At 40.0% G+C, this 24,405-nt stretch overlaps 1 long non-coding RNA gene across 1 annotated transcript in view; it reads right to left on the minus strand.

Moving 5' to 3' along the window:
• Positions 1 to 17,979: 17,979 nt before the first annotated feature.
• The window catches only part of LOC309865478, a 162,231-nt gene continuing 155,805 nt past the window's right edge, over positions 17,980 to 24,405 (minus strand). The window contains exons 3-4 of the long non-coding RNA XR_014312125.1: positions 19,637 to 19,735; positions 17,980 to 18,239 (exon numbers count right to left, since the gene is read on the minus strand). This is a non-coding gene — a long non-coding RNA (uncharacterized lncRNA). The remainder of the gene's footprint in view (positions 18,240 to 19,636; positions 19,736 to 24,405) is intronic.

Genomic DNA, 24,405 nt, shown 5'->3' on the forward strand with positions numbered 1-24,405 from the left:
CTAAGGACACATCCTTGGCTTGTGCCATCAAATGCTGAGATCAAGTTTCCTTTCCCTCTTAAGCAATTCACAGGCACGAGACTGCTGAGACAGAGAATCCTGGGAAGTATGTCCCTTCCAAAAATTAATAATTTTAAGTTTTTGACAAGATCTCTTGTTTCGGGCAAGGAATCCTTTGCAGGTTTTTCATTTGTTTTGGTTTGGTTTGGTTTTGGTCAAGTTATGGTCTAGTGCTAGAGCACGCTTTTCAGGGTCCTGTAGCCCCTGTTGTTGCTAAGTCCCACCTCAGATCTAGCAGGGATCTTCTGTAATCTGGAGTTGTTATAAAGGTTTGGTATTTTGAAGCCATTCTCGGGCATTTGATATATATATATATATTTTTTTTTTTTTTGCTTAGCAGACTCTAGTCGTGTATCTGGGTTGGGTAGCACGGAGGTATTGCTGTTCACATTAAAGTGATTGCCCAAAGGAAATACTCCCTTCTTATTGTATCTGTTGGAGAAAACAATAATGACTTCTCTCTCTCTTTCTCTCTCTCATACACACGCACTCACATGCACACACACACACAGAAATCTGTTTAAATCCAAATTCCTGTTGGTACTTTGATGCTGGCATATGCTGTTCTTTGCGCTAAGAACAGGAAGTCCCAATTTTCAAAACATTTTGAAGGTGGATTTATTGAATGACAAATTATCTCATGGCAAAGGTCCTATCTCTCATATAAGAACCAAAAACCTGCTTGAGAATATGATAAAAAACATTTATCCCTTTGTTTTGTTTCATAAGCAGTACAGAAAGTTGTTCTATCTCAGTATGTCTCTTTTTTTCTTCTTCTTTTAAGATTTTATTTATTTTATTATGTGAGAGAGAAGGAGCATGAGAAGGGGGAAGGTCAGAGGGAGAAGCAGACTTCCTGCCGAGCCGGGAGCCTGATGCGGGATTCGATCCCAGGACTCCGGGATCATGGCCCAAGCCAAAGGCAGTCGCTCAACCAAATGAGCCACCCGGGCGCCCTGTCTCAGTATTTCTGAAGCTTGGTTGCACATTTGAATCCCCTGGGGACTGTTGGAAACCTAGCAGGTTCTCCCTGCCCCAAAGGTTTTGGTTCCATTTTGGGGGGTAGCACTTGGTATTTTTTAGTTCTAAAAGCTGCTCAGGTGAGTCTAAGGCAGCTAGACTTGACCACCCCTGAGGCTTCGGCAGAGGCTCATCAGTGGAACGCAGGACAGACAGAGATGCTGGAAACAAGCATCATCAGCCGGATGAAAGGGAGAGAGAGAGGCAGAGGAAGGCAGATACTGGTTGGGTTTGAGCTCCCCAGCAATTACTAGAAATGATTATTATTTAATCTTCCTACTCCATGGCAATTACAGGGCATAATGGAAAGACCCTGGCTTTGACATTGAGCAAGTGACTAGGTTTCTGATTTCAGGACCATCCTAATAGTTCGAATTCGAAGACTCAGGGGGCAAGCTTAGTAAAGTGGCTGTTTTAGTGATGCTATTTACCATAATAGTACCCAGAACCAGGAGTGTGAGGTCATCCTCACGTTCATTAGAGCTGGAATTCAGAAGTAAACAAAAATAAATTGAAAATGACCTTTTTTCATATACAATGGAAAGTTACTCTGCTGTGAAAAAGAATGAAATCTTGCAACTTATAACCACCTAGATGAAGCTAGAGGGTGTTGTGCTAAGTGAAATAAGTCAGGCAGAGAGAGACAAATACTACATAAATACTTACATGTGGAATCGGAATCTAAAAAAAAAAATACTAAACTGAAAAAAAGAAAAGAACAAACAAAATAGAAACAGACTCAGAAAACAGGACAGGTGGTTGCCAGAGGGAGTAGGAGAGGAAGGTTGGGTAAAACGGGTAAAGAAGACTAAGACATAGAAACTTCCAGTTCTAAAATACATGTCATACGGATGAGACATTAACATAGGGGATAGGGTCAATATTATTGTAATAATAGCTTTGCATGGTAACAGATGGTAACTAGATCCGTTGTGGTGGTCACTTTGTAATGTACAAAAATGTAGAACCACTGTCTTGAAACCAGTAAAATATCATATGTCAAATAAATTCAATTAAAAATACATATTTTGGGGGCGCCTGGGTGTCTCAGTGGTTTAAAGCCTCTGCCTTCGGCTCAGGTCATGATTCCAGGGTCCTGGGATCGAGCCCCGCATCAGGCTCTCTGCTCAGTGGGGAGCCTGCTTCTTCCTCTCTCTCTGCCTACTTGTGATCTCTGTCAAATAAATAAATAAAATCTTAAAAAACAATAAAAAAATAAAAATAAAAATACGTATTTTTATTCCTCTCCCTTCCATCCTCTAACCTCTGGCCTTCCATCCCCACCACTCCCTACTGGCCACTGCTAGCCCACTGGTGCTGGGTACCTCTCCTCTGGTCCATCTCCATCTTCATATGCATATATTTTAATATCTGTTAGCCATCCCTTTCTTAGACTCCTTCAGACTTCTCTTCCAGGTCAAAAAAATAAATAAATAAATAAAATAGCTGCGCTTCTTATCCTATCTCAGATCTGTAATGCTGCCTTCCTTCCTAAAGATCCTTCTTCAAGCCCAGTTCTGTATGCTTTATACTAGTTTCTGCTTTCTCTGTTGTCATTTACTATTAGTTCAGAGGACCATTTCTCCAGTGTTCCCGCATTTTCTCCTTTTCCAGGCCTCTGGCCCAGTTGCTGAATTTTCTCATGTAATTCTGAGCAAATCACCTGGGGGAGAACTGGTGCTCCTTTCTCCAACTGAGGAGTCTGGGCACCTGGAGAACTAGAAACTCCCAAACAAAACGTGTTTGGAAGAATGCATCCTGACCCTCACACATGCAAAATATTAATAAATTGGGGGAAAATAATACCTACTTAAAAGTTGTTTTAGAGGTTATAGTGAAATAATGCAGCCCCAGGAGCTGGCATACATTGGCATATCCCAACTTTTGGCATCTGTCTCCCCTGTGTTCCCTAGGGGCAAGGAACAGTGACATGGATCTCATTCAGACTGTTAGTAGCATTTAGTTTCTCGGGTTTGGAACAGAAATATCCATAGAGTTTATATATTCATAGAGTTCCAAAGAAAGAAGGATAAGAAGCTTTTCTCATTTTCTCCAAATTACTCAGAAATATTTTATAATTTTTTTACCTCTCTTCATATTCATTGTTCTTGACAAACTATTGGGGTTCTTGAACTTAGAAATAAAAATATGCCCAGGAGGACTGTAGGGCTGCATTTATGTTGGTGGTCTCTGGACTGCACCGAAGATATTAACACCTGTTTCATGAAGTTCTGGGTCTCCCCACCCCACTTTAAGTGGTCTTTATTTTTTAGAAAATTTTAGGTTCATAAAAAATTGAGTAGAGCATACAGAGTGCTTCTACTTACCTCCATCTCCACGTGTGTGTCACCTCCCCCGCTGTCGGTATCCCAAACCACATCAATCCATTGTGTTTTACAATTGATGACCCTCCATTGACATACCATCACCCAAAGCCCACAGTTTACATTAGGGTTCACTGGTCAGGTTGTGCAGTCTGTGGACTCTGACACCTGTGTAATGGCTCGTATCTGTCATGACGGTACCATGCAGAAGAGTTGCCCTGCCCTAAAAACCCTCCGTGTTCCACTTATGCATTCCTCCCTCCCTGTAACTCCTGGCAACTACTGAACTTTTTACTGTCTCCATAGTTGGCTTTTTCCAAAATGTCAGATAGTTGGAACCATACAGTATGGAGCCTTTTCAGACTGACCACTTTTGCTTATTAATATGCATTCAAGATTCCTCCATGTCTTCTCATGGCTCGAGAGCTCATTTCTTTTTAAGGATGAGTGAAAGTCCATTGTCTGGCTAGCCATTCAGCTGCTGAAGGACATCTTGGTTGCTTCCAAATTTTAGAAATTATGAATAAAGCAACTGTAAACATCTAAGTGCAGGTTTTTGTTTGGATGTAAGATTTTGATTCATTGGGGTAAATGACAAAGAGCACAGTTGCTAGATCATAAATGCTCTATTTTTTTATTGCTTCAAATATCATTGTCACTGACATTTATAATATGGTAGACTAAATCCATTTTAGAATGGTAAGAGAACTTTGGATCAGACTCAATGCTCAGTGTTCGATGTAAAGTGGGATCCTGTACCCCAGTAGCTGACTTCTTGATGAATACAAATGTTGGAATTTGAGACACTTCTAGTGTATTGAGTCGTGTGCTTCATGTTGTGGACGGTTCCCGGTAAAGAAATTCATTGTTCCATTTCTCATGTGTCATGATTTTCACCCCAACCTACATGCTATACCAGTGCTCTGCCTACTTAAACCCCACTTTAAATATGAGTGGTTGAGCATACCTGCTGAACTGGTAAGGCAGGTCCTTCAGAAAGGTATTTAGAGAGGGAAATGAGAATAAAATGTCCTGTGTGGGAGAAGACTGACCCTAGGTCAATGGGCTTTTTTAAAATACAGATTTGGTGGAGAGCCTGGGTGACTCAGTGGGTTAACGCCTCTGCCTTCGGCTCAAGTCTTGATCCCAGGGTCCTGGGATCGAGCCCCGCATCAGGCTCTCTGCTCAGCTGGGAGCCTGCTTCCTCCTCTTTCTCTGCCTGCCTCTCTGCCTACTTGTGATCTTTGCCTGTCAAACAAATAAAAAAATCTTTAAAAAAATATATAGATTTGGTTATAAGAGGGGAAGTGATTCTGAAGACAGTGTTCATCGTAGTCTCCTAGGTATGTCTTGCAACCCAGCTCCCCCTGGATGCCGATGTAGGGCGATGGAAAGCAGAAACTGTACGTGAAAGCTGAAATGCTTTCATTTTGCTCTTATCTAAAAAATTTGCAGACCAAGGGAACATAAGCAATCTTATTTATTGAACTTTAGACCAGAGTGAAACCAAAAGGGAGGAAGGCATTCCTCCTTCCATGTAACACAGATTAACCCTGCAGATTTAGTGAAAAAACAAAGCAAAACACTAGTGGGTGGTGAAGAACATGTAAACCCATGATTGTCAGCATTACAACCTATTAAATTTGTAGCAGGAACAACAAGAATGTAGCAGTCAATGTAGCAGTCACTCTGGTCTCTATTAGGACTTTCCTTAAGAAAAGAAAACTTTATGGGTGGTTAATATTATTTCCATTTTAACAAAGGTTTTTGTTATGTTAGAAAAAAAAAAAGAGGCCAGTGGTTGGGATGTCAGCCATGGTCACAGAGCTATGGAGGTGGCATTTTTGTGCGCTAAGGTCTATCGGCATCCTGCCGTAATACTTTGAAGGCCCCTCCCATGCCTATGACTGACTTTGGTGGAAGAAATCCACAGTACTGCCCCCACCTGTGCCCTTTATAGCAATGTCAGCTTATTTCCTACAGTATGACTAACCCGAGTCACTTCCCCTATGGAAACTAAATCTTCCAAGACAGAAGACTAAAAATATTAAAATAATAAAGAAAGTAAAAGGCATTCACATGGTTACTACTCAAGGGTGTTCACGTAAATACTGTAACAAATACCAAGTCCTTTCATTCAAACCCAAACACACCTGACGGTCGCATCTTTGCTTCAGCTACCACCTTGTGAGCACTTGATTCGCACGATGCCTGGGACAATGTCCCTCACAAAGTAGGTGACTAACGAGTCTTCTTTAATGAATGACGGATGACTCTGCTGTGTGAGCAATATTGCTAAATAAGTAAATCTCCCTTGGCGAAACTTCCTATGCATGTCTAATCCCTAAGAAACTGTGTGTCTAAGACTGGTATTGAAAACACGCCAACGAGGAAAAAAAAAAATTGTAAAGGAAGTTTAAGGAGAAAAGGTGGTGGAAGCACTCAGAAAATTAGAAGACAAAATAGAGAATTCTCTTCTGTCACTTAGTGCCGTATTCCTCGAATGAACTTTTCTTCATTCAGCAGCAGTTTATTTGAGCCCCGTTTCTCCCCCTTGCCCCCGAGTCCAGGATGAGGCATCCGAAGGTGGGGAAGGGTTAGGTATGAGCATGGAGAGCATGTATTTCCCCCACCGATGGGCAAACACAGGCGCAGTTGCTTAGGATTGCGGTAGAAAGGAGTCCTAGGGAAGCACAGGTGACCACGACAGGCTTCAGGTGGGTGGGAGGTAATTTTACTCCTCACAGTGGGCGCAAACAGGAAGAAGGCACCAGCTTTAACTTGGAGGCTCACTGAAGCTAAATCAGGCACTGCTCAGTTCAAAGGAATGAGTGGATTTTCTATTCACTGAATTCTGCCTGCCTCATGAATTGTTTATGACTTATTTTTATTTCCTCAGCCTCTTCTGGGCTGTATCATCTCAGATTCTCTCGGACTGATCAACAGACAGTCCTGACCAATGAGCATCATTCCCTTTAGTCTTTTCAAGAAAAGCACCTGTTACCTGCTCGGTGCGCACGCACCCCTATTGTGTGCGTGTGTGTGTGTGTGTGTTGGAGAGGTTCTTCCTCTCATAAAAGTGTCCTTGCAGGACACCATCCTCATTGCTTAGGGCACCAGTGTATTCTCCAATGGAGTCTTTGAAGTAGATAAGTATTAGGCTGGTAAATGCTTAGCAACTGACTTTAGGGTGAAGGGGAGACCCTGGTTTGCAACATTTGTTAATTTTTGTGGCATAAACACACCCACCAGGACCTGTTTCATACTACCAGTATGAGGCCGTTGAACCCAAAGTTGGAGAGAGAGATGTACAATCAGTTGAGTCTCAGGAGCTGGTACAACATTTGATAGTTCATCATACTCCAGGTCCTTCTGGAAACCCACTCTCCTGCGGCCTCTGAGGTCAGACACCTAAATTTCTCTAAAGGCTGTAGACCTGGGGTGCCTGGGTGGCTCAGTTGTTCAGCGTCTGCCTTTGGCTCAGGTCATGATCCCGGGGTCCTGCGATCGAGCCCCTCATCAGCCTCCCTGCTTGGCAGGAAGCCTACTTCTCCCTCTCCCAGTTTTCCCTGCTTGTGTTCCCTCTCTGGCTGTCTCTCTCTTTTTCTCTCTCTCTCTCTCTCTCTGTCAAATAAATAAATAAATAAAAACTTTAAAAAAGAAGAAAGACCTAGACCTACTAAGGTTTCTCATTTGGTTTTCCTATCTATAGAACTCCCACAGGATTCATCCATGTTTGCAAAACCTTCCAGCAAGCTGCCTCCCTCATCCTGAAAATCCGTGCCCTAGGCTGTCCAACCCCCCCCCCACCATCCTCAGTCTCCCCTTCCTCTTAGCTCTGTCCCCCCTTTGCCACTCCATGGCCGCCTTCCCTTCTGCTAGTCCCACAAATATTTGCCAGGAACTCCAGTTGTATTGTGCACTGCCCTTAATTTTTTCTTCCCTAATTTCCCCACGAGTAAACCTGAAAGCAGCCTGTCCTTCCTGATCCCAGCATGTCTTTGAAGGCAGGGGTACCCTTGTCCAAGGAAATGCAAGGCATTCTTGTCATTCACCTAATAAAGCAAAAAGAACCAGAGAGCTCCTTTCTCCCTACTGCCTCTTCTTGGCTGCTGTTACAATATCAGTTCAATTGTTTTATTTTTTATTGTGTTAGCAAGAGAAAGAAAGAGTGCACGCGGGGAGTAGGGGGCAGACGGAGAGGGAGAGAGACTCTAAAGCAGGCTCCACCCGCAGCTTGGAACCTGACACAGGGCAGGATCTCACGACCCTGAGATCATGATCCAAGCCAACATGGAGAGTTGGGTGTTTAACTGATTGATCAGTTGCTCTCAGCTGCTGATCTCCAGGACAGACCCCAAACTTTCCTGAGGAGTTAAGCACCAGATCCACAAAATTTCCCCCCCACCTTCCCTTGTAATTTTTCTCATGAGTTTCAACAACCACTTACTTTTATTAGCACACTCTGGCTTCTCATTCTCATATATTAGTTATTCCAGTCAAAATGAATCATTTTTTTTTTTTTTATCATTCACATTTTATTCTCTCCCAACTCAGTAGCTATGGTGGTTACCTTTCATGTGGCCCCTACCCCAGTCCATCTTGTACCTTGAGCTCTGCTCCAGGGAGTTGTCCCTCAAGGTGTCCCCTTGTCCCTTTGCTCCTTATTGGGGCCAGCTGATGGGCATCACAGCAGGAGACTGGAAAGCAGGAGGGAATGGGTTGGGGCTTTTTCTCCTGCTCCCTGCAACTCTTAGAACTCACTCTTTCTCTCTTTCTCTCTTGTTTTTGTTTTTGTTTTTGTTTCCGTTTTGACTCTAGTTGATATACAATGTGACATTAGTTTCAGGTATACAACTTAGTGATCCAATAAGTTTATATATGATGCTATGTTTACCATAAGTCCAGTAACATTGCTATTATAATGTCATTGACTGTGTTCCTTATGCTGTGCCTTTCGGTCCAGTGACTTACTCAGTCCATAACCAGAAGCTGTAACATGTGACCTCTCACTCTTGTGTGTCCTTTGGCCCCTCAACATCTCTGTCTATCCCTTAAGCCTGCTTGGTCCTCTAGAAACAGTCCCTGTAAACAGTCACTGAAAGCCGTCCGTTCCAGAGCTCCGCTGGGCTGTGCCTTAGAGCCCCACAGCTAATATCGGTGATCCCAACTCCCTAATTGCCATGACAACATTGTCTCCATTGCAAAATATTACTCACCTTTAAGGTCCGAATGCTACTTGCTGTATCAAATAATATTCTTATGTATCTCCCAGTAGAAAGCAACGTCTCTCTCAGAGTTCTCAAGGTATTTATCTACAGCTCTTTTTAAAAGAAAAAAGAAAGAAAGAAAGAAAGAAACACTTGTCATGTCTCTGTCACATCTGAAGGTGGAAATTAGGTTTGCCTCCTCAAGTACAGTTCAGTGTTTTTCAGCAAGCACCCTTAACTATTTGTTGAATGCACGAGTAAGTTATTTCTCTATTCCTTATACTTTAAATATATTTTATTATATTTTAATATTTTTAATCTTAACTTTTAATAAATACTGTTGTACACGTTGACTTTATGCTGCATTTTCTATTCTCCCCTCAAGCACACACACACACACACACACACACACACACACACACACACACACACAGTGTGCCAGTGGTAGAGTTCCACAATCACTTCTATAAAATTGAGTCCTGAATTTCTTACATTTTTTTTGGTGTCAGACTTTCATTTCTAACTGCCATTTATCATCACTGTGTATAGACATCACTACCTTACCCTTCCACATCCCATGTAGATACAATGATCTCATTTTAAAAATAGCTCCTTAGCCTGATTTCTATACTTCTGAAAGTCCCCTGTATCCTTCTGTAACACAGTATCAGACACTTGAAATCGTCCTCCTACTTCTTGATCCTACCTCTGCAAATTCCTTTGAATTGCAAAAATATTTTCTATCAGTTTTCCAATCCCCCTAAGTTATTCCACATTTATTTGGGCAAAAATTATTACTACCTATTAAAGAGTCTTCAAATTCCCCATGTTTCCCCCATTACAATATACAGAGGTTTGCTGTATATTGTATATTATGTATATTGGAGAGCAAGTTCATGATCTTTATTTTACAGACTGAGCAATGGGGCTGAGAGGGGTCACATGACTCCCCTGACATCGCACATCTGGGTGGTGTGGAAAAGCTGAACTAAGAGCCTGTCTCATGACACCTACTGCGGCATTTTCCCACTTGTTGAGATTCAACCTCTGTCCTCCCATCGGATTCATGCTCGTGAGGATCACTGACATAGTCACATGATATTGAGCGTACTTAATGCTCCCTTGTAGAGTGATCAGAAGCGGACTTGCTTCTCTTTCCACTCCCATGTCCCTACTCACCGTTGTCTCTCACACCACCCAATCCAGCACCTCATATAAAGCAAGCACTCAATGTTCGTATCTTTTAACATTTAGGATAGTCCAGACTGTTGAGCTCACATGTCTACTTATTCACTTTTTAAAAGATTTTATTTGTATATTTGAAAGAGAGACAAAGATAGCAAGAGAGAGAGAGTTTGAGCAGGGAGAAGAGAGAGAAGTAGGCTCCCCACTGAGCAGGGATCCTGAGGCAGGACTTGATCCCAGGACCCCAGGACCCCAGGATCATACCCTCAGCTGAAGGCAGGCGATTAACTGACTGATATGTCCAGGCAGCCCTAGATTTACCTATTTACTTTAGATAGAGAGAAAGAGAGAGAAAGCACGCATGAGGGGAGGGGCAGAGGAGGAGGAAGAGAGAGAATCTTAAGCAGACGCCCCACTGAGTGCAGAACCCAATATAGGGCTTGACCTCACCACCCATGAGATCATGACCTGAGCTGAAATCAAGAGTTGGATGTTTAACTGACTGAGCCACCCACGTGTGCCATCTACTTATTCATTTTAATATGTTAATATTTTCACTCTACTTACTTAAGATGCGTATCTTACAAATACAGCTCGATATAAGTCTGAGTTTGGGTAATAATGGTGATACCATAAATTTGTGGCATAGAATCTCCCTCCTCCTATAAACAAAAGCAAAAACAAAACAACCCTGCCAAACATTTCCCAGCATTAGAAAGAAATATGGAGGAATTATAGACTTCAAAATGTTGTGACCAGTGAAAGGACAGATGATTCTGGTCTAATGGCCAGGTTGACAGGACTACCAAGCTTGCTGCCACTCCAGAAAGCAGCAAGGAGGATATGAGAAACTACAGAAATCCTGAAACTTTTGCATACTCTCTGACTTGAAAAGGGGTGGGCTAAAGGGATAGATAGATATCCCTGGGAAAAATCAAGATAAAACATTGTGTAAATATTCTATAAACCACATCTGGATCTTAGCAGAAGCAGGAAGGGCTCCTGATTCTCTTGCTCTAGCATGTAGTGTGAAGTTGGGGGAGTGAGCCAAAGAGCTAAAGAGTTGAATGCATGCCAAGCGGGATGGAATGGAGTCTAATAAAGGACATCTGCTGGGATCACAGCAAGAAGAGCAAACTCAGGACCTCAGCTCAGACTGCTGCTGGCCTTGCTTGGCTTCCCCTTCTCCACATCTTGCTCTCGGTGCCACTAGCTTGGAAGGGAAGTCTGATGACAAGGTGGGGATGAAATCACCACGGGAAATCCAGACAAGGTGGGGATGAAATCACCATGGAAATCATCAGGGAGAAATCACACAAAGTATTTCCGAGAAAAAAAATCAAAATATGTAAGTGGAAAAAGATATTGATTTTAAATGATAGTACAAATGATTCAATTGATAGAATATGTAATTTAAGAAATCTTGACTTAAGATTTAAGAATCTTGATCAGATTCTTTGCTGGTGCTTTCATCTCTTGAACAATCCAATAAGGATATGGATTCGGTAACCCAAGGAAAACACAGTGGTATGATAAAAGTTCAGGAGAAGAAAGGAGACATTTTAAAGGAAAAAAAAAAAAAAAACAAAGAAAAAAACCAAATTCAGTACAGATAAAATAAACTAGAAGCAGCAAAAAGCAAAAAAATTATCATGTAAATAAGGCTTTACTTATTTATACTGAATAAAACTAAAGGAGACAACAAGCTTAAAATACATACTTAGGAAAACAATAGATATGGAAATGCTTAGTCCATCCACCATAAGGGTGCTCAAGTAAAGACTAGGAAATAGGACAGAAAGTAATCAGAGATATAATATAGGAAAACTCACCTAACATGAATATATGATAGAGTACATCATACACTAAGAAAAGTTGATACAAAGCTAGTGATATAAAAACACAGTAAGTTACTGAATAAGCAGCCTTAAAGTTTCTGGGAAGAAAAAGTAAGTAACATACATGTGGCAGAACTTGGTCTCAGAATAAAAACTCAGTTCCCAAAACAATGTAACAAAATCTCCATTGGACCAAGTCAATGTCTTCTTTAGATATAAAAACAACAAAAAATATTTGTATATATGAAATAATAGGTTCAAGGAAATTCAAGAACAATGAAACTTTTTTGAAAAACACCTATTTGAAGAAAATGTAACTAACAAAGAAGTGACTTAAAAATAAAAAAATTAAAAAAAATAATAAAAAAATTCAGAAATTAAGAAGCCATGATAACAGGACAGGGATTCAAATCTTAATTCACTTAAATATGACTATATGATAAAACAGCTGGATGAATATTATTATACCAGTTATATTTTTAGCCATTAAAAATTAAATATTATAAAAGCAATAAACTCAATAGAAAGGAGGCATAAAGGTTACTAATTAACTCATCTTTCAGAGAAAGAATGAATGATGGTGAATAAAATGAAAATATGTAAATTAAATAAATCCATGCCAACTGCAATTTATTGATGGTTTTAAGAATTTTTTTCCTTAAACTTAGCGGAGTCTTTCAGAATGTGTTACCTCTTACATGAAAAAACTAAAGTTCTGCAATTGCTTTTTTGGTCATTAAATTCACGTCAACATTACTAGCTGCTATTTGTAGATAACATTTATCCAAACATTTTACTTTAAAATTGTTTTTGCCTTTTCCTCTTTCATCCACATAAGTTTCACTTCATTTATCTATATTTCGTTTCAGTGTCTATAGAGAGGCTGTTTAAAAAGCTAACAGTAATAATGTCCATTTTTTGTAATTTATTGCTTTCATTTTTGTTTGTTTTGGTGTGGTCAGATTTAGTTTTAGGTTGACTATACTCACTTAAAATGATTATGGCATCAGTTTAAACTTATTTATAAATTAATGATTGAAATGATTTTGATTATTATCATTATCATTATTATTATTATTATTTTAAGTAGGCTCCATGCTTAGTGTGAGGCTTGAACTCACAATCCTGAGATCAAGACCTGAACTGGGATCAAAAGTTGGATGCTTAATCAACTGAGCCTACATAGGCACCCAAATCACTGAAATTATTTTTAAAATTCCATAGAAAACCACTGTGAAGACTGAGTTACAAAAGACTGATCTACTATTGAGCGAAGCATGAAGGGGATAAGCTTTAGAGAGCCTCCTGAGACAATTTAGAGATACCGGGCTTTGCAGTTACCTCATTTATAACTTCCAGAAGAAACTTTGCTGCCCTTTTCCACTCATATTTTTTAACTCCCACATCTTTTAGTCACCAGGCTAACTGTTTAGCTCGCTACCTATCTGTCGGCTGCAGGGTTAGAATATCGTCTAGGAAAAGTTGAAGAAGAAAACAAAATAAGTGAAGGCTGGTGTGGGTTGGGGCAAGTAAATGGATACTTGTTAGGATAAATCTAGGTGCTGCTATGGTGGCAGATTGACCCGGAATCCCCGTGACAGTGCAGCAAAGTCCGATGAAGTCAGCGATCTCCTCCACCAGGAGCCGCTCTCAAGCTGTCGGGTCACAGAACCCGACGGGAGCCATCTTGTCATTATGCCATCTTAATAGATGATCCCAACCATCACTGAAGTCAAAAAGAGAGAACTCAGAGGACTGATCCTTGTATTTTCCCTCGATTGATCTAAAGGTAAAAGCAACCTCAGTTTTATTTATAGCCCATTGGCCAGGACTAGTCAGTTAGGACTGTCCTGACTGCAAGAGAACGTGGGAACACCATATTCCTGTTTGTGCAGGAAGAGGACAGTAAAACAGAGTTTGGGGGATGCTTAATATTATATCTTCCACATGACGTGAAGCTGAGACAGTTATACAGTTAAGCATAAGAGTCTGAGAAATTAAAGGAAGAGAGAACCTAAAATAGTTATTACTGCATGTATATAAGATGGACATGCTCTATCATGAATTGGAAGAATTAATATTGTTAAGATGAAAATACTTCTCAAACTGATTTACACATTCAACACAGTCTCTTTCAAAATCTCAGATGATTTATTTGCAGCAACTGAAAATCTGATTCTAAAATTCCTTATACTATATACAAATATTAAATCAAAATGGATCAAAAACATAAATATAATAGTGGAAACTGTAGACTCTTGGAAGAAAACATAGGCACAAAAACTTTGTGACCTTGAATGAGGCAATGGTTTCTTGCTATAACATTGGAAGTACAAGTAAAACAAAAACAATAGTATAAGTAACAAGAAAAGGTAGATATCGAACATAATTGAAATTTGAAATAATTTGTACTTCATAGGACATTATCAAGAAAATGAAAAGACACAGCCTATATCACATGAGAAAATATTTGCAAATCCTATATCCCATTAGCATCTAATATTCAGAAATAGATATAGAACACAACTCGACAATAAGAAAAATAATCCAATTTTTTAAATGGGCAAATGATTTTAGTAGACTTTCATCCAAAGAAGGTATACAAGGGTCCAGAACACATGAAATACGCTCAACATCATTAGTAATTAGGAAAATGCAAACCCACACTATAATGAAATACCACAAGGATGGCTACAATCAGAAACAGGACTGGAGTTATTGACATCTTCATACACTGCCAATGGGATTATAAAATGGCATAGCCAGTTTGGCAGTTTCTCAAGCTCCTGTCACCATGCTTCAAATTGGACTTTACTTCATGACCTAGCAATTTCAAGATTCATGTACATAAATTAAAACATATAAGCATAGATCTACAGAAAAATTTGTATATGAGTAATAGTATACTCACTCCTAGAAAGACACAAACTACCAAAATTGAATGAACATTATTCATAACCACTAAAAAGTGGAAACAGCCAAATTGCTGGTTGATAAATGGTAAAGGTATTTGGTAAATACCATGCAATGGACTATTCAGCCACAAAGAGAAATATAGTACCGATGCCTGACACAATATGGGTGGACCTTGAAAACATGCTACATGAGAAAAGGCACACACATAAGGCTACATACTCTAGTCTGTTTAAAATATCAAGAGTAGGCAAATATGTAGAAACACAAAGCAGAGTGATGTTTTCCAGAGATTGCGAAAGGGGAGAATGGAAAGTATCTTGCACATCTTTTGGGTGATGAAATGTTCTGGAATTAATATTCTTGATGGTTGTACAACTGTTTGAACATATTGGAAACTACTGAACTTGACATTTTTTAAAAGATTTTATTTATTTATTTATTTGACAGACAGAGATCACAAGTGGGCAGAGAGGCAGGCAGAGAGAGAGGGGGAAGCAGACTCCCTGCTAAGCATGAGCCCGATGTGGGGCTTGATCCCAGGACCTTGAGATTACAACCTGAGCTGAAGGCAGAGGCTTTAACCCACTGAGTCACCCAGGCACCCCCTGAACTTGACATTTTTAAGTAGGTTCCACACGCAACGTGGGGAGCTTGAACTTACAACCTGGAGGTCAAGAGTCGCATGTTCTACCAACTGAGCCAGCCAGCCAGATGTTCCAGAATTATACATTTTAAGAGAGTGATTTAATGATACATGAATTATATCTCATGAAAATATTGTATGAAAAGAAAAATTGATCAAGGCAAATTATTGGTAGAAAGAAGTTACAAGATGGAGTAGAGTATAATCCCACATTTTAAAATGTATATTGATCCGTCTTCAGGTTTACATATAAAAATGCATTGAGAAGGGACGCCTGGGTGGCTCAGTTGGTTGGACGACTGCCTTCGGCTCAGGTCTTGACCCAGGATCAAGTCCCACATCAGGCTCCCAGCTCCACGGGGAGTCTGGCTTCTTCCTCTGATCTTCTCCTCACTCACGCTCTCTCTCACTGTCTCTCTCTCAAATAAATAAATAAAATCTTTAAAAAAATGTATTGAGAAAAGACTGAAGAAATATAAAAAGAATTGTATTGGGGAGATTTCAAAGTGGGGGAATCATTACTGTCTCTATTATTTTGTATCCTTCAGTGTTAAAAGAAGAGTATCTTCATATAGTATCTTCAAAAGAAAATGAATGAAGTTAGAAGGTATGAGAGACAAATGCTATTATACCCCACCTTCAGCACCCAGTTCAGTTTCCTCCATCTTATGAAGTCTTCCTCAACCTTTTACTGATTTGTCTTATTTGCACCTTGCAACCCACACATTATGTGCTACGTAATTTAGCGCCTAATCACACACTTAAACCAATTACATGGGAAACTCTGGCTACACTGTGAAACACAATACAGATATCACGACAGCATGTTGGGCAGTGTGAAATTAAGGACACCGAAGCCAAAATGGGAGGTCTCCAACCAGAGGCTGGGTAAAGCACGGGCTGGATGTCGAAAGAAGCCCTTAAAATAGTGGCGATGTCAAAGGTCAAATTGAGATTGCAGATTCCAGGTTAACATAAAGAAACACCTTAAATCCAGCAATTTCTAGGCAAATCGATTTCAAGCAAGCAGAGTATGGTAAGCAAGGAAACAATCGTAGAAGACCCAGAATCTACATAAAGAACATCCTGTCACGGGGCGCCTGGGTGGCTCAGTAGGTTACGCCTCTGCCTTCGGCTCAGGTCATGATCTCAGGGTCCTGGGATCGAGCCCCGCATCGGGCTCTCTGCTCAGCAGGGAACCTGCTTCCCCCTCTCCCTCTACCTGCCTCTCTGCCTACTTGTGATCTCTCTCTCTGTCAAAAAAAATAAATTAAAAAAAAAAAAAAAGAACATCCTGTCAGTCTTTGAAGCAAAAAGGCAACAAAACAAGGGGCGCCTGGGTGGCTCAGTGGGTTAAGCCTCTGCCTTCAGCTCAGGTCATGGTCTCAGGGTCCTGGGATCGAGCCCCGCATTGGGCTCTCTGCTCAGCGGGGAACCTGCTTCCCCCTCTCCCTCTACCTGCCTCTCTGCCTACTTGTGATCTCTCACTGTCAAATAAATAAATAAAATCTTAAAAAAAAAAAAATCAACAAAACACAACCCACAAGACCTAAGTCGATAGGTCATATTGGTCTTAAAGGCAAAGTTGTTGTCCATAGTATTGCTTTTATCTCTGCATTTGTACTATCTCATACACATTAGCCTCAATTCCCCAATAAGACTTCAAGATTGCAATCCACCATGATTTAGAAAAAGTGCTCGTATTTATTGTACGGCTTCTAACATTTATGAGATTGAGCACCTGATAGAATTTGTTGATTCTGTTGATAAAATGACCGGTTACAAGATGCTTGACAAGTGAAAATTAATTTTCCAAATATCTTAAGAGTCTGTTTTGACTAAACCCGAAGTAACATACTAAATGGTGCCAATCACCAAATAGAACAGGCCGAATCTATTTGACAGGGGGGTCATTCATAATAAATCTGATGTAAAAAATAAAAAATGGAATTTATTTCACTGTCCCAAACAGCCAGTCTCCGACTAGACTCAGACTGATCTCTTAAAAGTAATCCCTCTGCCTAGCCTTTACAAATATGACTGTGATTGTTATTAATGCTCTATTGATAGCAGATAACATGTATTGAGGATGTATGCCGGAAGCACTGAGCTGAACATTTTTCTGTCTATTATCTCATTTAATCAACATAACAATCCTACACAGTAGGCACTATAATCACATTTATCATACAAATGATAGAGCTTGGAATTGAGTGTAACCTGTCCATTCCCACACAGCTAGTTGGTGGTGAAGATGTGATTTCACTTCAAGCCTGCCTAACTTCCAAATTCATGCTCTTTACCTATATGCCCTTCTAGCTCTACCATAATTAGTATTTGAATATTACCAAGAACTCAGACCCCTCTGCTATCCTGCCATGGCAAGTCTGTTTCTCAAAGAAACTCTATGTCCAGAGAACAAAGTCAGTTAGTGAGAGGCTTGGTCTCCAATCCCCATAAAATATCTGGTGAACTAGTCTTGATTCTATGATGACTCTTCTTGTAGAACCCAATTTGGCCAAAGTGGTCTCCCTTTCCCCTTCTTCCTGATTCTAGCCACTTGCTAGCCCAGGCTGAAGAAGCCTAAGTCTAGAGGAAATGACCAACCAAGCGCAAGCCCATTAGAAAGTCATGTTTTCTCTCCTTGTTTTCCTTAATTTCCCCCTTTTTTCTCCACTTAATCAGTGACTGTATTTAAATATATCTCATAAATATAAATTTAAATATGTCTCGTGATTAAAAATATATTCTAACACACAAGAAATAAGCAAGACAGTTTGACCTTAAGATAGAGGTTTTCAATTTTATTTATTTATTTATTTATTTTGGTGACATAACGACCAGGAAGCTTGTTCAGCACAAAAATGCCAATGTCAGCCCATCAAAGGGTACTCCCCCACAGGCTTGTCTGTTTCAGGGATTGTGAGAACCCATCTTGCTTCAATGATAGTGAAAACTTTCAGGATTTAGAGAAATGGAAGCATTTTATCCAAAAGATGAGGGTTCCAGACTTCTACTCATCATTTCATGCAGCTTAATAACTCTGGAAGGCAGAAATGGACTCATGAATTTGTCTGGAACTGATGACACTATGAACATATTGAATACATAATCAGTACACTACCTTACAACGAGGAAACAATAGGTTTCTGTCCATGTCTAGCTTGAAAAGGAGGCCCAGAAGGGCAAGACATTCATCTGCGTAGAAAATTCATGTGAGAGAAAAACGACCTTACCTTCATGTGTAAGAAGGAAGAGTTTCCAAAGCACTCCCTTTTTTTTTTTTTAAGCGACACAACAAATAAGTAGCAGAGAAAGAAAAACAAGGCCAAAAAGAAGAGTTAAGCTACTCCTGAGAAATCAATGTTGATTGGACCAAAAATCAGAAATGATGCTAAATTACAAAAAAAAAAAAAAGGAGTCTATATAAATCAGAAAGAAAATATCTTAGTAGATAGAGAGAAGCACACAGACAAAAACCTCTAGGCACAAAGCAATGAATTCCTCAGTATCCTGTATTTCAAGCAAACCCCAAGAGGGTGAGGGGGGAAAGCATGACTGCAACACTTGCAGCTCAAAACTCTCCTGAAAGATTTTATGTATTTTCTCTCTTTGTTACATTTTTCATCTTATCCCTCTTGGAATTCAGAGGCTCTTTTAAAAAGAAGATACTTGCCAGCACTGGCCCAGCCTTTCTCTGAGTTACCTTTGTCCCTCTCCCCTGTTCCTCTGGGATATCATGGAACGTCCCCACAGATCTCCTTCTTTATCCCTATTTTTGCCATAACCAAATACCCCACCTCAGAGCTTCCAGAAGCCCGCACCTGCCATCCCTTAGCACAGACTGGCAAACGTTTCTCACGGAGTGGGTGGCTGATTTATGGTAAGATGATATAATGGATTCATGTCTGACGATTTTCAAAAATAGATCTACATATTCGTAGTCGGAGGAGTGGCTGCGGAAGCAGCAACAATAGACATCCTTGGTCCTCCCCGACCCCTACCTCATTCCTGCCACGTTTCTACAATTGGAATTATGATCCCATTTGTAAGTTAGCCTCTTTTTTTTTTTTTTTAAGATTTCATTTATTTATTTGACAGAGATCACAAGTAGGCAGAGTCAGGCAGAGAGAGAGGAGGAAGCAGACTCCCTGCTGAGCTGAAAGCCCGATGTGGGACTCGATCCAAGGATCCTGGGATCATGACCTGAGCCGAAGGCAGAGGCCCTAACCCACTGAGCCACACAGGCACCCCAGTAAGTTAGCCTCTTGAATAGATTATGGCTTTCTTTTCCTTCCTTTCTTCTCTCTACCCTTTTTGCCTTTTTTTTTTTTTTTTTTTTCCAGTGGGGCTAAAGCCAGCAGGGAATCTTCATTAAAATTCACCATAAGGCCCATTTGCTCACCATTTCCCTTCCCCCAGCTTCCACATCCCTCCTACCCTGCTGTGAACTCTTCGCAGAGCCCAGGAATGACCCGTGGAAACCTCACTGCCATGTCGAGGTGCACAGTCCGGGGAAACATTCCAAGCTGCTCCTCTCTGTCAAATAAAGATGACAAATATTTACTGTCTGTGGACACCCCTCCAGGTAGTTTCATAGTCATGATTTTATTTTATTCTGCATTTTAGGCAGGGAGACGTCTTTCCCCACAAACAGGTGTAAATACCACCAACATTTGTAACCCTCCTCAAAGACCAGGACTCAGAGGATAGAGACACGTGTGATGTTAGTTCTTGCGGGAGCCCAGTTTCAGAGGAAGTTTCTCGAGGTGGCTGTTCCTGTGGTTTGTTATCATGCCTTCCTCTTCATTCCAATGAGACATGACTATGCCAGAGTCATACTTCATATTCATCTATAGGAACATCTGGCCCATGTCTAACATTTAATTTCCACACCATTAGAGTCAAACAATACATGTACATCAGTAGATAATGTAATGCATTATCACGCAAGGCAGAGAGTAGCAATTTATTAGCCTAATTTAAAATAGCCTTCAGCAAAAAAATAGTGCATCTTAATTCAGAGTTCTGAACGGAATGACATGTTTTCCAGTAAAATTCAAAAGTATATACTCAGACATGCCTTGGAAAAACTTTTCTGCATATATTACCTTCTGTATTATTCAAGTATGAAATATCCATTGTGTGTTTTATGTTTCAACCAATTTCATCCGTAATAACACAAAGGAGATAACGGCCTTGGGAGACGAGGAGAACAGGATTCCCTGAAACAGAAGTAGACCCCACATCTTTATTTCTCAGAAATCCCAACTCGAATGGATTTCTTTGCATTCACTTAAAATCACAGAAAATGGCTTACTTTGAATGTAATGTGAATTTTGCTATTATTTCTTCCCTCTAAGACCTTTTCATTAGTTATTTTAAGTTTATAGACAATGGGGATGTAGAACATCGGTTTGTCTTTGTGGAAGAATGGTAGAACTTCATAAGGACTTAAATGATACAATCTAAGAAGGTAGCTCAAACCACGCAGCCTGCGTGAATCATTGTTATTATTAATAGCAGATATATTCACATATCTTCTCGGTTCTTGTTAATTAAAAATCAACGTCTGGTTTCCTGATGCAAACATCTGATACGGAGAGATATGCAGGACTTATCAGCACTGATAGAAAACATTTTCATTCCCCCGAATAGTACTAATGGAAATAATAGGATATACTTCCTAACATGATATAGCAATACACATTCTGAATTTTGCGACGCTAACCAGAGCACACTGGTAAGGCCCAGTGCATACGACACATCAGTGAGATGGGGAAAGTTTGTCATCTGTGGTCCTCAGGTAGCACCGGATTTGCTCTTCAGCCTTCTTTCACCAGCGATGTGTAACGTCCAAGGCCAGTCCCCATGATGAATGTGGACCCCTGATTCTCCTGACCTCTTAGATAAATGAGGGAAGTAAGAAATGCTCATGTATAACCAGAATGCAGGATGTAAAGGGCTAAATGCCACAAGAAGATGAGAAAAAGTGCTTTGGGAAATCAAGGAGGGAGGGGCTATCTTTGGTTCTGGGCAATATAAAGGTTTTTGTTTTTTTAAAAGTTGGTTTGTACTGAAGTTTAGAGGACATGTTGGCATGTAGAGTGGATGTGTTCAGCAGCACAGCCCAGAAGACAAGATCCTGACCCTTTGAGAGAGTTACTAAGAAAGTCAGTTGTGGATCAGAATTAATATGGACTTCCCTGCCCGCAAGACCCCATATCCCACTGCCAAGTTCTCTCCTGAAAAATCCTAATCCTCGGCTCTGATTTACCAATTTGGTTTAAAATATTTGTTCCTACTTCATTGTTGAGCTTTTCTATTTGAAACCTATAATATGTGTAAGACTTTGTTCCCTCTCTTCTATTCCTGCATTATGAGATGTAACCAATTTTTTTTTTTTTTTATGACCAATTCGATTACGTACTACAACCCCCTGTCCTGTACCTAGCACAGGAACAAATGTGAGAACCACCCAGGACACTGATATTTTGCCCTGATCCCTGATTGCCTTAACTAGCTCCAAGGGACAAGGACATCTTGCTCTATGAAATTCCAAAACCTGTTGTTACCCCTGATAGTCTTCAAATCAGTTTATGGTTTCATTGGTTCACCTTACCGAACACTTGAATTTGTCACAGACATGGGAAATTTGTCAACAACCTCAAATACCTAATCACAGGTGCCTTACTCTACACCCAACTCCTGACAAAGGGGGAGATAGGAGAGTTAGCTTCCCCCATCTTCCAGAGGTTTCCAATGTATAGTAACCTTGGGTTTCATCTTTCTATTATTTATTATAATAAATGTTTTATAGTACAACAAATCAAAAATAAGGGTAAAAATGGGGGCACTTGGGTGGTTCAGTCAGTTAAGCATCTGACTCTTGATTTCTGCTCAGGTTGGGATCTTGGGGTCCTGGGATCAAGCCCTGTATTAGGTTCCATGCTCAGTAGGGAGTCTGCTTGAGATTCTCTCTCTCTCCCTTTGTCATGCATACACACACACACTCTCTCTCTCTCTCTCAAGTAAATAAATAAATCTTTTTTAAAAATAGAAGCTAAAAATTTTTGAGTAAAAATCTATCTCCCCAAACTCCATTCCCTAGCCTTAGCCTTGTTTCCTAGAGATGGTTACACTTAAATGCTTCAACTTTTAGTTCCTCTGTTGATTATCTCTATAAGTGGTAGGCTTTTGACTCCATTATAGAAAGAAGAGAAATTTAGTTCACTTATTAGAATCTTCTCCTCTCTCTTATTTAAATTTATATTATTATCTTCTGTTCCTCAGATGATTGCCTTCATAATTGTGAATGATATTGGTTCTTCAATTTCAAAATTCTCTTCACCATGTAAGGTTCTTTCTTCAGCTTGATAAGTATTTATTGAGTGCCTACATTGACCAACTGCTAAACTAGATAAAATGCTGAGTAAAAATGGACATAAACTCTGTCATTATGGAAATTGCCACCTAATGAAAAAGGCAAAGCTCAATCAATAATAATACAAACAAATAAATTGCAATGACAAGTTATGAGAGTTATGAGAACTTATATTAAGGAGAGGAGGGGTGGTTTCTCAGAAATGGTTACCTCTGGTAAAAGATCTGAGGGACGAATAGGACTTAGCTAGGTGGAAACTAGTCTCAAGAACATTCCAGGAAGAGGAACAGCTCTTGCAAAGGCCCTGAGACAGAGAAGTCATGGCAAGAATGATGTGAGAGAAGCCAGTGGGACTTAAGTGAAAAAAGTGGAGAAGGGCCAAGAGATAAGATAGAAAAGGTAAGTAGAGGCCAGCCATGCAGAGCTTCACAGGCTTTATTGAGGGGCTTTGCCTTTATCTGGAGAACCAGGGGAAGATGCTTTGGAGCAGAGGCAGACCATGATCAGAATCGAATTTTGGAAAAGTTTACTCTGACTACAGTTGGTGAATATGAGTAAATGAGCTGGAGTATTATTTTTTCCCATTGACTTCTGGCACTTTTAACCTTGCTTTTAAATTACCAAGATTTTGTTATTTTCTTTTACTTTATTACTATACATGAACCTTCAATATTTTCCCTGTAGCTTGAACATAAATGATTAAAAGCAATAAAAAGATCTACTATCCCGTGACCCAGAAATCCATTCCTAGGTATTTGGCCGAACTCCACTGAGGGCCCACAGCCAAAATACTGTGCGGAGATATCCACAGCAGCTTTTTTAAAAAATTATTTTTATTGACATATAATGTATTATTTGTCCCAGGGGTACAGGTGTGTAAATCATCAAGCTTACACAATTCACAGCACTGACCGTATCATATACCCTCCCCAATGTCCATCACTCAGCCGCCCTATCCCTACCCCCACTATCCCCCAACAACCCTCAGTTTGTTTTGTGAGATTAAGAGTCTCTTATGGTTTCCACAGCAGCTTTTATCATGATAGCCAAAAACCAAAAAAACAACTCAAACACCCGAAGGGACAATGGCTCAGTTGTGGCATATAAATGATCTATTAAATATTACGCAACCATGAAAAGAGAATGAACTACTGGCAGAGACCATGATAAGAATGACTGTCACAGCAAAAGAAACCAGGCATAAAATAGTACACATTGTGGGAATGCATTTAGATGAAGTGCCAGACCTGAGAAAATGAATGATGGGGATAGAAATGGGGGGGGGGTGGCCATTTTGAGGGTAAAATCACCTTCTGGAGGACTGGAAAAGTTCTCTATTTTGATCTTGGTAGTCATTACCTGGATATATATTTCTGTAAATTTCCTCAAAGCTTAGTGGTTAGTGAATAGAAGATAGAAAGTAGAATATAGAAAATACAAAATAGAAGATTAGTGAATTTGATGCACATTAATCAGTCTATATTTTACCTCAATAAAAATGTAAAAAGAAAAGATAAGCAGAGTTAGAGTACTCGATGCTCCAGATCCAAGGGACACATCTGGAAATCTTCATAGGTACCCCTCTAAGGAGACTATCTCAAGAGTAAAAGTCAAATTGATTCTTTTTATCCTATATTCTATGATTTTCTCAAAACCATGCCATATGGACAGAGTAATTTCAATGTCCTTGCATGTCAGAAAATGTATTTATTTCACTCTTGTTTTATTCATTGTTTAGCTCCAAATCATTTTTCCTCCGAACATGGAAGGTATTGTTCTATTGTTTTCTAGAATACCATGTTGTTACTGTAAAGTTACTGATTTT

The sequence above is a fragment of the Mustela nivalis genome (genome assembly GCF_964662115.1).
Source record: "Mustela nivalis genome assembly, chromosome: 5".
In the NCBI taxonomy this organism is placed as follows: Eukaryota; Metazoa; Chordata; class Mammalia; order Carnivora; family Mustelidae; genus Mustela; species Mustela nivalis.